The sequence below is a fragment of the Ornithorhynchus anatinus genome, chromosome X2 (assembly GCF_004115215.2).
Source record: "Ornithorhynchus anatinus isolate Pmale09 chromosome X2, mOrnAna1.pri.v4, whole genome shotgun sequence".
In the NCBI taxonomy this organism is placed as follows: Eukaryota; Metazoa; Chordata; class Mammalia; order Monotremata; family Ornithorhynchidae; genus Ornithorhynchus; species Ornithorhynchus anatinus.
Window position 1 is genome coordinate 28,831,559 of NC_041750.1, and position 12,340 is coordinate 28,843,898.

Sequence of the window (12,340 nt, forward strand, 5' to 3'; positions counted from 1 at the left end):
GCACAGCTGATAAGTGGCACAGCCGGGATTAGAACCCACAACCTCTGATTCCCCAGCCCGAGCTCTTCCCAATAAGTCTCACTGCTTCTCTTACAATAATCTTGATAGAAAGAGACAATCAATCAATATTATTCCCTCTAGACTTTAAGGTCCTTGTAGGCAGGGAATGCGTCTATCAACTCTTGCATTGTACTCTTTCGAGAGCTTAGTACAGTGCTCTGCACACAATAAGCACTCAATAAGTATGATTAATTGATTGAGCACTTACTCTGCAGCACACTGTACTAAGCATTTGATCCTCGTCCTCAAGGAGTTCACAGTCTAGCTGGGGAGACAGAAGTTAAAATAAATGCCTGGTGGAAACATGATAGAGTATAAAGATAAGGACCTTAAGCGCTCCACCACCTGTTTGTTGTGTGACCTTGGGCAAATCACTTCACTTCTCTGTGCCTCAGTTACTTCCTCCGTAAAATAGGGATTGAGACTGTGAACCCCACGTGGAACGGGGACTGTGTGCAACCCAATTTGCTTGTACCCACCCAGCGCTTAGTACAGTGCCTGGCACATAGTAAGTGCTTAACAAATATAATAATGATCAAAATAATAATAAGTACCATTAAAAAGAGTGCAATGGACACTCAGGGAGAAACCAAACCGAGAGACATTATAGAGAGACAGAGATTCAGAGAAGGGGGACAGAGAGAGAGAGAGAGAGAGAGAGAGAGAAGCAGAGGGCATCTGAGAGGAAAATGTCCTGGCTCTTGGCAGGGGCGGCGGGGGAGATGGAGTCAGTGCCCTGACCATGGAAGCTGGCCTTGCAGTCAGAACCTGTTTGGCCTTGCGGTGGGTGGGTGGAAGGACTGGCCTCCCCCCACCTGGGTCTCAGCCTCCTTTGTCGGTGACTGTCCTCAGCTTGTTTTTATTGGTTTTTCGGAAGAGCTCAGCCCGGGGAAGTGATTCAGAGATAAACGCTCCGAGAACTGCAAGCCCCGAAAGCCCACGTCGTCGTGATTCATTCTGTTTGTTTAAAGAGGGCAGGGAGATGGGCGGGGATTGGGGGGGCAGCTCAGAGGACCGGCTTGGGGGTGGTGGAAAGGCGAAGTCGGAGGCTGGGGGCCGGAGGAGAGAAGGAAGGGAGAGGGAAAAGAGAGGAAGGAGGGAAGGAAGAAAGGAGGAGCCCTCCAGATCCTGATCCTGCTCCGCTCCAGAGAACCTCTAATAATAATGATGCTATTTATTGAGCGCTTACTATGTGTCAAGTACTGTTCTAAGCGCGGGGTTAATACAAGATTATCAGGTTTTCCCAAGTGGGGCTCACAGTCTTAATCCCCATTTTACAGATGAGGGAACTGAGGCACAGTGCTTAAAGTCACACAGCTGACGAGTGGAGAAGCCGGCATTAGAACCCACGACCTCTGACTCCCAAGCCCTTGCTCTTTCCACCAAAACACGAAAGCTCACTGTGGGCAGAGACTGCCTCTCTTTGTTGCTGTACTCTACTTTCCCAAGCGCTTAGTACAGTGCTCTGCATACAATACAGTGCTCAATAAATACAATTGAATGAAGGCAGCCTGGGGAACCCAGTAGCAAATGACCATACTTACCATCCATACACTACTCTTAGGAAACGGTGACTCCCACTTAGAGCTCCCTGCGCTCTGTGGACATGACTCTGAGTTCTTGCACCCTGAAAGCCCCCCTCTGTACTGGAGAGAACGGACACCAGGTCCTGGTGGGGGCGGGGGGAGAGGGAATGGGGGACACAGCCCCCCACCCCCAGGATCTCTGCTGTATCTGTCACAAAGATACACACAGACACACACCTACCTCTATTGGACAAGCTCAATTGAGAACAGGAAAATGGAATAATCCTTTTAGTACCATGGCTCTATAGCACCCCTTGGAGTCCGCTTCAAGAAAGTCCATTTCTGGAACTCTGGCTTAGAAATTTCTGAAATCCCTCTTTTGTGGGCAGAGGCCAAATGTTTCCAAATCCTTTAAACCATCAGGGTGGACAAATCGGCTGATTCAGAAAGAGAACCAGTTGGAGATGTTTTTGCAAGGAAGAAAACTAAGTGTTCCCCTCGTGGCCGTTTTGTAAAAAAAACAGAATAACAGTTTATAAAAGCAATGCTTGAATATGACTAGCATATTTATTCTTCCCAGAGTGTCTTCTTGTGCATCATCTCATTTTTAGCATCACAGCAGCCCTGATGGGTCAGGAGATTCAGGTTATTATCGTCCCCATTTTACAAGAAACTGAGGCCCAGAGAAGTTAAGCAAGCAACAGTAAGGCTAAGTGGATAGAGCACGGACCTGGAAGTCAGAAGGACCTGGGTTCTAATCCCGAATCCACCACTTGTCTGCTGTGTGTCCTTGGGCAAGTCACTTCACTTCTCTATGCCCCAGTTACCTCAGCTGTAAAATGGGGATTAAGACTGTGAATCCCTCATGGGTCAGTGAGTCCAACCTAATTAGCTTGTATCTATCCCAGTACTTAGGACAGTGTCTGGCACATAGTAAGCAGTTAACAAATACCAAAAAGAACAACTAGCCTGGGGATAAATGGCACGTTGAGAGCAGAGCTGAGTGTCTGCTGACTCCCAGACCCACGTCCATTCCACTGGGCTCTACCACTTCTCTCAGTCATTCAGTCAATTAATGGTATTTATTGAGCATTTACTGTTACAGCCTAGAGAGGGAGAGAGAACAATAAAATAAATTACAGATGTGTACATAAGTGCTGTGGAGCTGAGGGTGGGGTGGATATCAAGTGCTTAAAAGGTACAGATCCAAGTGCATAGGCAACTCAGAGGTGAGAGGGAGTATAGGAAAAGAGAACGTAGTCAGAGAAGGTCTCTTGGAAGAGATTCAATTTTAGGAGGGCCTTGAAGGTGAGGAGAGTGGTGGCCTGTAGTATATGAAGGGGAGAGGAAGTTCAAGGCCTGAGTTAGGATGTGGGCAAAGGGTCAGCAGTGAGATAGATGAAGTTGAGGTACAGTGAGTAGATTTTTTATGGCATCTAGAATCTTCCCCAGCTCTTAGTACACTACATAGTTAGCACTCAATAAGTACCACAATTATTATTATTATGACATGGAGACTGCTTTCTCTCCTCAGGACACAGCAGTTTTATAGATCGCAATAATAACGTAGGTATTTGTTAAGCGCTTACTATGTGCAGAGCACTGTTCTAAGCGCTGGGGTAGATACAGGGTAATCAGGTTGTCCCACGTGAGGCTCACAGTTAATCCCCATTTTACAGATGAGGTAACCGAGGCACAGAGAAGTGAAGTGACTTGCCCACAGTCACACAGCTGACAAGTGGCAGAGCTGGAATAAAGGGTTGACCCGGGTTTCTCTTTCCACCGACCCAGAGGACAGGGGCATCCTTTTTTAGGGCACGCAGCGGTACATGGAGGTGGCAGCGAAGGATCCTTGGCGCAATGGATTAAGAAGTTCAAGTCCATCCCCGAGGAATCAGGCGTCTTTCTCCAAACTCAACAGGGCGGTGACTGGGCTGCAGTCCCGGAATATCCCGGAAGAGGGCGACAGCACCTCGTCCATCTCCTGGAAGCGGCACCTCTGACATTCATTCATTCAATAGTATTTATTGAGCGCTTACTATGTGCAGAGCACTGTACTAAGCGCTTGGAATGGACAAATCGGTAACATCCCACCTCCCTGATAAAAGTAACAATAATCATAATTTGTTTAGAGCTTACTATGTGTCCAGCACTGCACTAAGCACCGGGGTAGAATAAAAGGTAATCAGCTCTTACATAGGGCTCACCGTCTAAGTAGGAGGGAGAACAGATATTGAATTCCCACTTTGCAGACACGGAACTGAGGCACAGAGAATTTAAAAGTCTTGCCCAGTGTCTTGCATTGGAGTCCCAGCCCTAACATTGGCCTCCTTTCTGACTTTGGGCAACTCCTTTAACTTCTTTGGGTCTTAGTTTCCTCAACTGTAAAATGGGGCTAAAATAGATTGTGAGCATAATGTAGGACAGGGATTGTGCCTGATCTCCTAGCTTTGCGTCTACCCCAGCACTTAACACTTAGTAAGAACTTAATCAGTGCCATCATTATAATCATTTTTGTAAGTAAAAGACACAGGTCCTGCTCTCAAGTAGCTTACAATCCATTAGGGAAGACAGGAAACACAAATTGACAAATGCACCAAGGTTAGGAATGAGAAAATAGTTATGAATAACACAACAAGGGAAAAAAATAGATGACTAAAAATGTATAAACAAATGAATATGTGTGTGTACTTAGGTGTTAATGGAACTGTCTGACTGAGAAGAGGGTGAGCAAGGGGAAGGAAGAATGAGACAAGGAAATCTCCGGGAAGAAGCTGAGGCTTATTAAGAGGATTGGAAGAAGGTGAGAACAAGTTGCTGAGCCTGAGCAGGGAGGGAGAACCTGAACAGCAGGAGACCATCCGGACAGTCAGCTATTTTTTCTGTTCTTGGTACTACATTCCTGAACTCAGAAGGGTTAACCTTTTTCAATATTTAGAACCAGAGAATGCTGATTTTTCTGAGGGTCCAGGGTGAGTCTATCATGTGCTACTTAGATAGTGTTAATCTGACTTCTCAAAGAGTCCTTTCAATATGTGGAGCCTTAGGCAAAGGTCACAGATTTCTCAGGCTTCAGGGTAAAGAAAATATACATATGCCACACACCCCTACTCTCACACACACACACACACACACACACACACGCACGCACACGCACTCACGGCACACACACACACACACGCACACACAAAATCTTTCTCCTTAAATGCCCCATCTCTTCAATCCTTTGCTGAGGCCAGTCAGGCAAGCTGTAGTATTTCTTGAGCACTTACACAGTGTGCAGAATCAAGATGAGGGAAGCAGCATAGCATAATGGTTAGAGTAGGGGTCTGGGAGACAGAAGGACCTGGGTTCTAATCGCAGCTCTGCCACATTGCTGTTACCTGGTGCAAGTCACTTCACTTCTTGGTGCCTCTGTTTCCTCATCTGTAAAATGGGGTTATAGACAGTGAGCCCCATGTAGGACAGGGACCGTGTCCACCGTGATCTGCTTCTGTCTACCCCAGTGCTTAGAATAGTGCTTGACACTTAACAAATACCATCATTATTACTATGAGTGCTGAAGTGGAGTGCTGGAGAAGCAGTGTGGCTCAGTGGAAAGAGCATGGGCTTTGGAGTCAGAGGTCATGGGTTCTAATCCCAGCTCTGCCGCTTGTCAGCTGTGTGACTTTGGGCAAGTCACTTAATTTCTCTGAGCCTCAGTTCCCTCATCTGTAAAATGGGGATTAAGACTGTGAGCCCCACATGGGACAACCTGATTCCCTTGTGTCTACCCCAGGGCTTAGAACAGTGCTCTGCACATAGTAAGCGCTTAACAAATACCAACATTATTATTATTATTATTAAGTGTTAGTAAGGAAGGGAATTAAACTGGGGAAATAGATCAAACAGGGAAGGCCCCATAGTATAGTCTAGGGGAGGCAGAGTCCAGTGAATGCATACTGTAATGGAAGCCTCGTCCAGTGTAGACATAGTCCAGTGGAGGGGTACACTCCACCGGAGGAGCTTGGATAGGAGTGGGAGCAGGGTGATGGCGCAGTAGCTGTGACCAGTGGCCCCTGTGTTTTGTCTGCTTTCCACTCAATTAAAAGGGCAGAGGGCAGTCTCATAGGGACGGGACAGGAAGGAAGCCAAGAAGGAAACGACTTTGGCTGGTGGGCAGGTCTGCGAGCCCATGTGATCGCCTGATCGCTCAAGCATGGGCACGACAAGCGTTAGCCTTTATGATCCCTCCACCTTGGCCCAGCGTCACCATGGCGACGGCCAGGTTGGCCACTTACTGTCCACTGGCTAGGCCGGGGTTGGGGGAGTCGGAGAGGGGGGACACGGTGGCAGTCCTCGGGCAGGGCGACTCCAGGTCAGGGGGGTCAGGATGGAGAGGGAAGAGGGAGCAGGGGGAGGATCCATCCCCGGGGAGGGGGAGGAGCGCCCAGGGATGGAGGTGAGAATCAGCTGGTATTTCAGGCCCTTATCTCCCCTCTGTCTGAAGTTGGGGGAGCTTCCTGAGCCAGAGGGGGGGCCTGGGGCGGGCTCTTCTGAATGGGAAAGGGGCAGAGAGAGGTGGGGGAGGGAGAAGAAGATCAGGAAGGGGCGAGGCTTGATGGGGGGGGGGAGGTCTCTCCACTCCAGGGGCGGGCAAAGAGGCAATTGGAGAGGGGAAGGTCTGGCCTGGGCAGGGGGCGGAGAAGGGGCGGGGAGGTAGGAGAGGGGCGGAGCCATATGGGGGTGCGGCTGGAGCCGGGGAGGAGGTGTTTGGCAGGAGCCGGGCTGCTCGCAGCCCGCAGCCGCCCCCTCCCCACCTGGGAGCCCCGGGCCCGGCTGGGCTAGGCTGGGGAGGGGAGAAGTCGCCACCGAGCTCAGAGGGCCCCGGAGCGGAAGGACCGGTGCGTGGGGCTGCGGTTTCTTTGTCTTGGCCCAACCTCGCGGGGGACTGGCAGGTGGGCAGGGTGGGCTCGGGGTGTGACCCCTCCCCGGGGTGAAGAAAGAGGGTGGGAGAGGGAGTATCATCTCCCCAGCCCCCCCCGTCTCCCCCAGGATGGAGGATGGGAAGGAGAAGGAAATGTGTGCGTTTGGGTGCGTGGTGTGTGCGCATCTGCTTGCGTTCGTGCTTGGGCGTCTGCCCCTGGATCGGTGCGGCCCACCGTGCGTTTTTGCGTGTCCGGGTCCGGCCGTGCCTCTGTGGGGGATGGATCTCGGGACCTGTGTCCCCGGGTGGGTCTGTGTACGTGTCTGTGTGTCTTTGTGTTGCCCGTGTGAGCTCCTGGTCATGCGCGTGTTTTGTTTTGTTTTTGCGTAGCCCTTCGGTGTTCTAGTGCTGCGCGGGAGTGGGAGGGTTTGGGTGTGCCCGGGTGGGTATCTCTGAGAACGTATACCAGGGTCTGCTTGTTTAGCATCTCTTTTGTTGTGTTGGGATTCCCCCCGGGAGTGTCTGCGACCCCGATTCTTTCCCTCCCCCAGGTTGAGGCCCAGCAGGTAGGTGGCCTTGGCCTAGTTCCCAGCCCTCGCCTCCTGCCCTCGGCCGGCATGCGGCTTTGACCCCAGGTGGCCCCGAGGTCTCTTCCCCCAACGGGCCCCCCTGCCCCCTCCGACCTGGTAGGGAAGGAAACCCCCCGGATCCCTCCTTCCTTCCCTCCCTGCACACCTCCCGGTTTCAGTTCTGCCTCGCCGGAGAAACTAGAGGTCTTCACTGCCCGCAAGGCCAAAGGAGCCTCTCGGGGAAGCGCCTTCTTCCTCCTGCACTACCCTTTGTCCTAAGCGCTGGAGTAGATCCAAGATAATCGGGTTGGACACAGGCAGGGCCAGCCCCACATGGGGCTCACAGTTTTAATCCCCGATGAGGAAACTGAGGCACAGTGTCTTGCCCCTGGTCACATAGCAGACATGGACAGAGAAGCAGCGTGGCTCAGTGGAAAGAGCCCGGTCTTGGGAGTTAGAGGTCATGGGTTCGAATCCCGACTCCGCCCCTTATCAGCAGTGTGACTGTGGGCAAGTCACTTCACTTCTCTCTGCCTCAGTTCCCTCATCTGTAAAATGGGGGTGAAGACTGTGAGCCTCACGTGGAACAACCTCATTCCCCTGTATCTACCCCAGCGCTTAGAACAGTGCTCTGCACATAGTAAGCGCTTAACAAATACCAACATTATGCGGCAGAGTCAGGATTAGAACCCACATCCTCTGACTCCTAGGCCCCTGCTCCTTCCACTAGGCCATGCTGTGTGTACAATGCTTTTCCCAGCTCTGGGAAAGAATAGCCAGCTGGGAATGGGCTCTGGCCCTCAAGGGACTCCCTGATGGCCTGGCCCGCTAACTGGGGGCCAATACAGTCTGGAGCAGAAATTGCCCATTCCCAGGAAATCTCAGGAGAGCAGGGATCATCGGGCTCTCCAAAGACAGGAAGGTCCCGAAAGACCCTCTCTCCTGCTAGACTGTAAATTCAGTCGGGGCAGGGATTGTGTCTGCTAACAATTGTACCGTGTAAATGCAGTGCTCTACACACTGGCTGAAACTCCTCGAGGGCAGGAATTGGGTCTGCTAACTACCGTTCTCTTCCAGCTGCTCTGCAGACAATAGATAGCTAGCCCCTTGAGGATAGGGGATTGTGTCTGCTAACTCTCACTCTCCCAAGCCCTCAGTAGAGTGTGCCACACACAGTTGGCACTTACTAACCACGGCTGATTTAGAATATGGAGAGCAGAAGTAAAACCAGCCCTAGTGTTTTAAAGAAAATCAAGAATAAAATGTATTTCTGCAAGAGGTTTGAATTGCCCTGGAATGAAGAGATGGGCTCCCCAAACCCTTCTACCCCCACCTCCACCAGGGAATACAGTGGGGTCTGTGGGGTCATCACATTGGGCAGGAGGGAATGTGGGCTCTCAGAGGCTGGCGGCAGTGGATCATTGGTCTTTCCGTCCAGTCTTAACCTCCAGGGGTTGAGCAAATCTGGGTCCCATTGGTCCTGTCCAGGTCTTTTTGGTGGCCCAGGTAGAGGAAGTGATTTCAAATACCACTTGGAGTCCTTTTAACAGGGATCCATTAGGCCTAAGGCACCATGGGTTGCCAATTCGAGTCTGCCCCCACTGGCTGGCTGCACGAGGGAGTGCCTGTGGCCAAGCTGGGCACTTATCCCAGCAATAAAACTCTCCTAGGAGACCCAGAACCCATTGTCGAGCACAGCTGCCAGCTGAGCGCTGCATTCACCAAGCCCCATGGAGCGAGCTCAGGGACCTGCAAGCCCAGGCTGCCTCCACGGCAGCTGCTGCTGCCACTACCAACGGACTACCAGGGGACTACCACTTACTTCCAGGGCATTCAAGGGTGGCCGACTAGGAGTCTAGGAGTTTTCATCAGCGCCTTGCACACAATAATAGTAGCACCCAATCCTCGGTCTGCACACAGTAAGTGCCTGATAGTAGTAGTAATGACATAATAATAATTGCGGGATGTTAAGCACTTACTCTGTGCCTAACACTGAGTTTGAGTAGTAATAGCACTGTCCCTGCAGCAGGAGCCATGTAGGAGAAATGGTGGTCATGGTAGTAGAAATACTGCCCCGCTGAATGCAGCAGACATTTGACCCTGCGGCCTGCACACTGGCCTCAATAAATGCTGCAGGAGATGAGAATAGCTGCACCGTTGCTCTGACCCACCAGGTTTGGGAACAATTATGGCCTGATCTGCCTCTGTCTGCTTGCTTTCTCCCCAGATTATCATTATCATTATTACTACTATTGTTATTGTTATCATTTATTGTATTTGCTAAACACTGTGCCAAGCACTACTTTAAGCACTGGGGTAGATGCTAGTTAATCAGGTCATTTACAGAACCTCTCCCACATGGGGTTCACATATTAAGTAGGAGGGAGAACGGATACTAAATCCCCATTTTAAAGATGAGGAAACTGAGGCCCAGAGAAGCTAAGTGAAGATCACACAGCAGAGAAGTGGCAGAGCTGGGATTATTCAATAGTATTTATTGAGCGCTTACTATGTGCAAAGCACTGTACTAAGCGCTTGGAATGAACAAGTCGGCAACAGGTAGAGACAGTCCCTGCCGTTTGACGGGCTTGCTTGGACTCTTTCCACTTGGTCACGCTGCTCTTCAGCCCCTTAGAGGTTGGCTCTGGGTGGGCAAGACCCATCCTTTGGGAAACCCTCTCTCCCCAAGTTAGCCCTGCCATGTCCAGTCTGCTCAGTGGGGCCAGAGGTGCTCAAACCCAGCTGCTGTCCCACTCTGAAATGAGTGGCACGAACTGCAGTCTTGCTGGGGCAGCTCCCTCCAGCTGAAACCGCCAGATCTCACTCCCTAGCCACCTGCAGCAGGATACTGGCCCGTACTTTTGCCGTGGCATTCAGCTGGTCAGCTCATTTTTCTTGGGCCCAGGGAGGTCGGGCCTACCTCTTCCTCGCGCTCATCGTCCCTCATTTCTGCCCCATCGTCCCTCAGTTTTGCCCCTGGCCGGCAACTCAAAGGGTCTCTTTTCTAGCAACCGGAAGTCCCAGTGTTTGGAGAGGGCTCCTGGAGCGACACCCTGGGTGGCTTTTTTAAAGGTGGGGGTCTGGCCCCCGCTAGGCCCCGTGGATGCCTCTGACACCTGCTGAGGCCATTCACTTCAGGTGGGAGATCCCAGGGGGGTCTGCTGCCCCTAAGCATTTCATGAGGAAGACCCCCACAGGAGGTTCAAGGGAAGAGGAAATGTCAACAGTTCTGCAGCACAGAAATCAATCATACTTACTGAGTGCTTACTTTGTACAGAGCACTTTACTAAGAATTTAGGAGAGTATAGTATAACAGAGTCGGGTCCGTTCCCTGCCCACAATGAGTATAGAGTCTAGAGATCTAATGGGGGAGACAGACATTAATATAAATAAATTACGGATATGTACGTAAGTGCTATGAGGCTGGGGGTGCTCAGTGAATAAAGGGTACAAATCCTAGTACCGGGGCAATGCAGAAGGGAGTAGGAGAAGAGAAACGAGGAAGGCTGGCAGCTCCGCATGGAGCTTGGCAGGGGGGATGTGATCGCACTCCACTGGACCACAGTAGTTCCATTTCCAGATACCCACTGGCCCCTGGCACTCATTCCATACCCTGCCTCTTCTTGGGAGGCTGGCTCAGAGCTGGGCCTTGGGGGTTGGGAGCGTGGCACCTTTACCCCAGGTTCATGCCACGCCAGAGGGAAGGGTGCGGCTGACCCATTGTGCCCCGGCCCTGGCTGCCCTCGGGGTTAGGGCTGCAGACCGGGGCAGGGGCACGCGTTCCACGTCTCCCCCAGGACCTGACTATCCGGATCCCTCCCCCACAACCCCACCCATAGAGGAGCAGTACTTGAGAAGAGAGCCTGGAGACTCCCCCCTCAACCCTGGGGCGTGAGGGAGGGGAGGGGAGGGGGGACTGAGGCTCCGTTCGAGATATCTCCGTGGGTTCTGTTCTTCCAGCCCCATCCTGGCCCTGACAGGCTCAGCTGACTCCCCCGGGAGCCACGGGGAAGAGGGCAGTAATTTACCTGAATCACCAGCCGGAATGTTTCTGCTAGTACGTGTTTTTTCTAGTGAATAACACAGGATGTTGGCTGTGGGCTGTCTGGCTCCCTCCCTCCCTCCCTCCTGCAACCTCTTTCTGCTGTGACACCAATGTGAACCAAGCCGGCCCCAGTGAAGCTGCTCCAGATTCATTCAGCACCTGCCCCCGGCTGCGAGCGGCCAGCTCTCCTGGGGTGACTGGTTTGTGCCCGGTGAGGCCCGGGGCTCGGGACTTGCCAGGACTTCTCCCCTCAGGGCTCCATTAAACTGGGCTCCCACATCTGCCCCTCGGAGCCCTGGGGCGGAGGAGAGCCACCTACCCAAGCGTTCCCTGGTGCCCGTCCTGTGAGCCATGGCACTCTCTTCGGCTGAGATTCTCCAAGCTTCTTGAGCAGAGGGAGGCCGGTGCCCGGCTGGGTAAGCAGCACCACTTGGGTTTCTCTGGGTCACCAGGCTCTCAGGGGTGGGCAAGAATGATCTGGTCATTCCCAGGGCTGGTCATCGTGGACTGACACTGCCTGGTTTGGCCTCCAGCAGCCTCTGGCCTCTCTGGGGCAGAAGAGCTGCCCCCAGGTCTGTCTGTCCATCCCTCTGTGTGTCAGGGAGTCGGGGGGACTGCTGTGGGGGATGTCTGGTGGAGGACTAGGCTGGATGGGGTAGCGTGAAGTGAAAGGGACCTTTTCCAACTGAGAAGCAGTGTGGCTTAGTGGAAAGAGTACTGGCCTGGGAGTCAGAGAACCTGGGTTCTAATCTCGGCTCTGCCACTTGTCTGTCATGTAACCTTGGACTTGTCATTTAACTTCTGTTTGCCTCAGTTACTTCATCTGTAAAATGGGGATTAAATCCTCTTCCCTCCAACTTAGACTGGGAGCCAGCCTTATGTAAGACAGGAACTGTGTCCAACCTCATTATCTCATTTCTACCCCAGTGCTTAGAACAGTGCTAGGCATATAGTAAGCACTTAAATACTGTTAAAAAAAACTGACCACGGGGCAAGTCTCACGACAAGAGAGCCAGGAAGACCCTGGCCCCATCCTGCTGGAGGTGGACAGCAAGGGCCGAGGTGGAGAGGTTTCAAGCATATGTCCCTGGCACCCCTGAGTCTGGCCCCAAGGGACTGAACCTCTGACAGCACACCTGGTGCGACGTGAGCACCCAGGCCAGGGTCCACAGAGTGACCTGAAGGTTCCTGCAGGGCATCCTCACCCCTGACTGATGGGCTATGCGGGGAAGGG

At 52.3% G+C, this 12,340-nt stretch overlaps 1 protein-coding gene across 2 annotated transcripts in view; it reads left to right on the top strand.

Annotated features, from left to right (window-relative positions):
- The first annotated feature begins 6,374 nt into the window (after positions 1–6,374).
- Positions 6,375–12,340, top strand: part of LOC100092287 (myelin basic protein) — a 49,909-nt gene continuing 43,943 nt past the window's right edge. Inside the window, exon 1 of one of the 2 annotated variants that reach the window (XM_029052676.2) lies at positions 6,375–6,469. The gene's annotated coding sequence lies outside the window, so the exon portion shown is untranslated. The remainder of the gene's footprint in view (positions 6,470–12,340) is intronic. The other variant, XM_029052675.2, reaches the window with a different exon arrangement.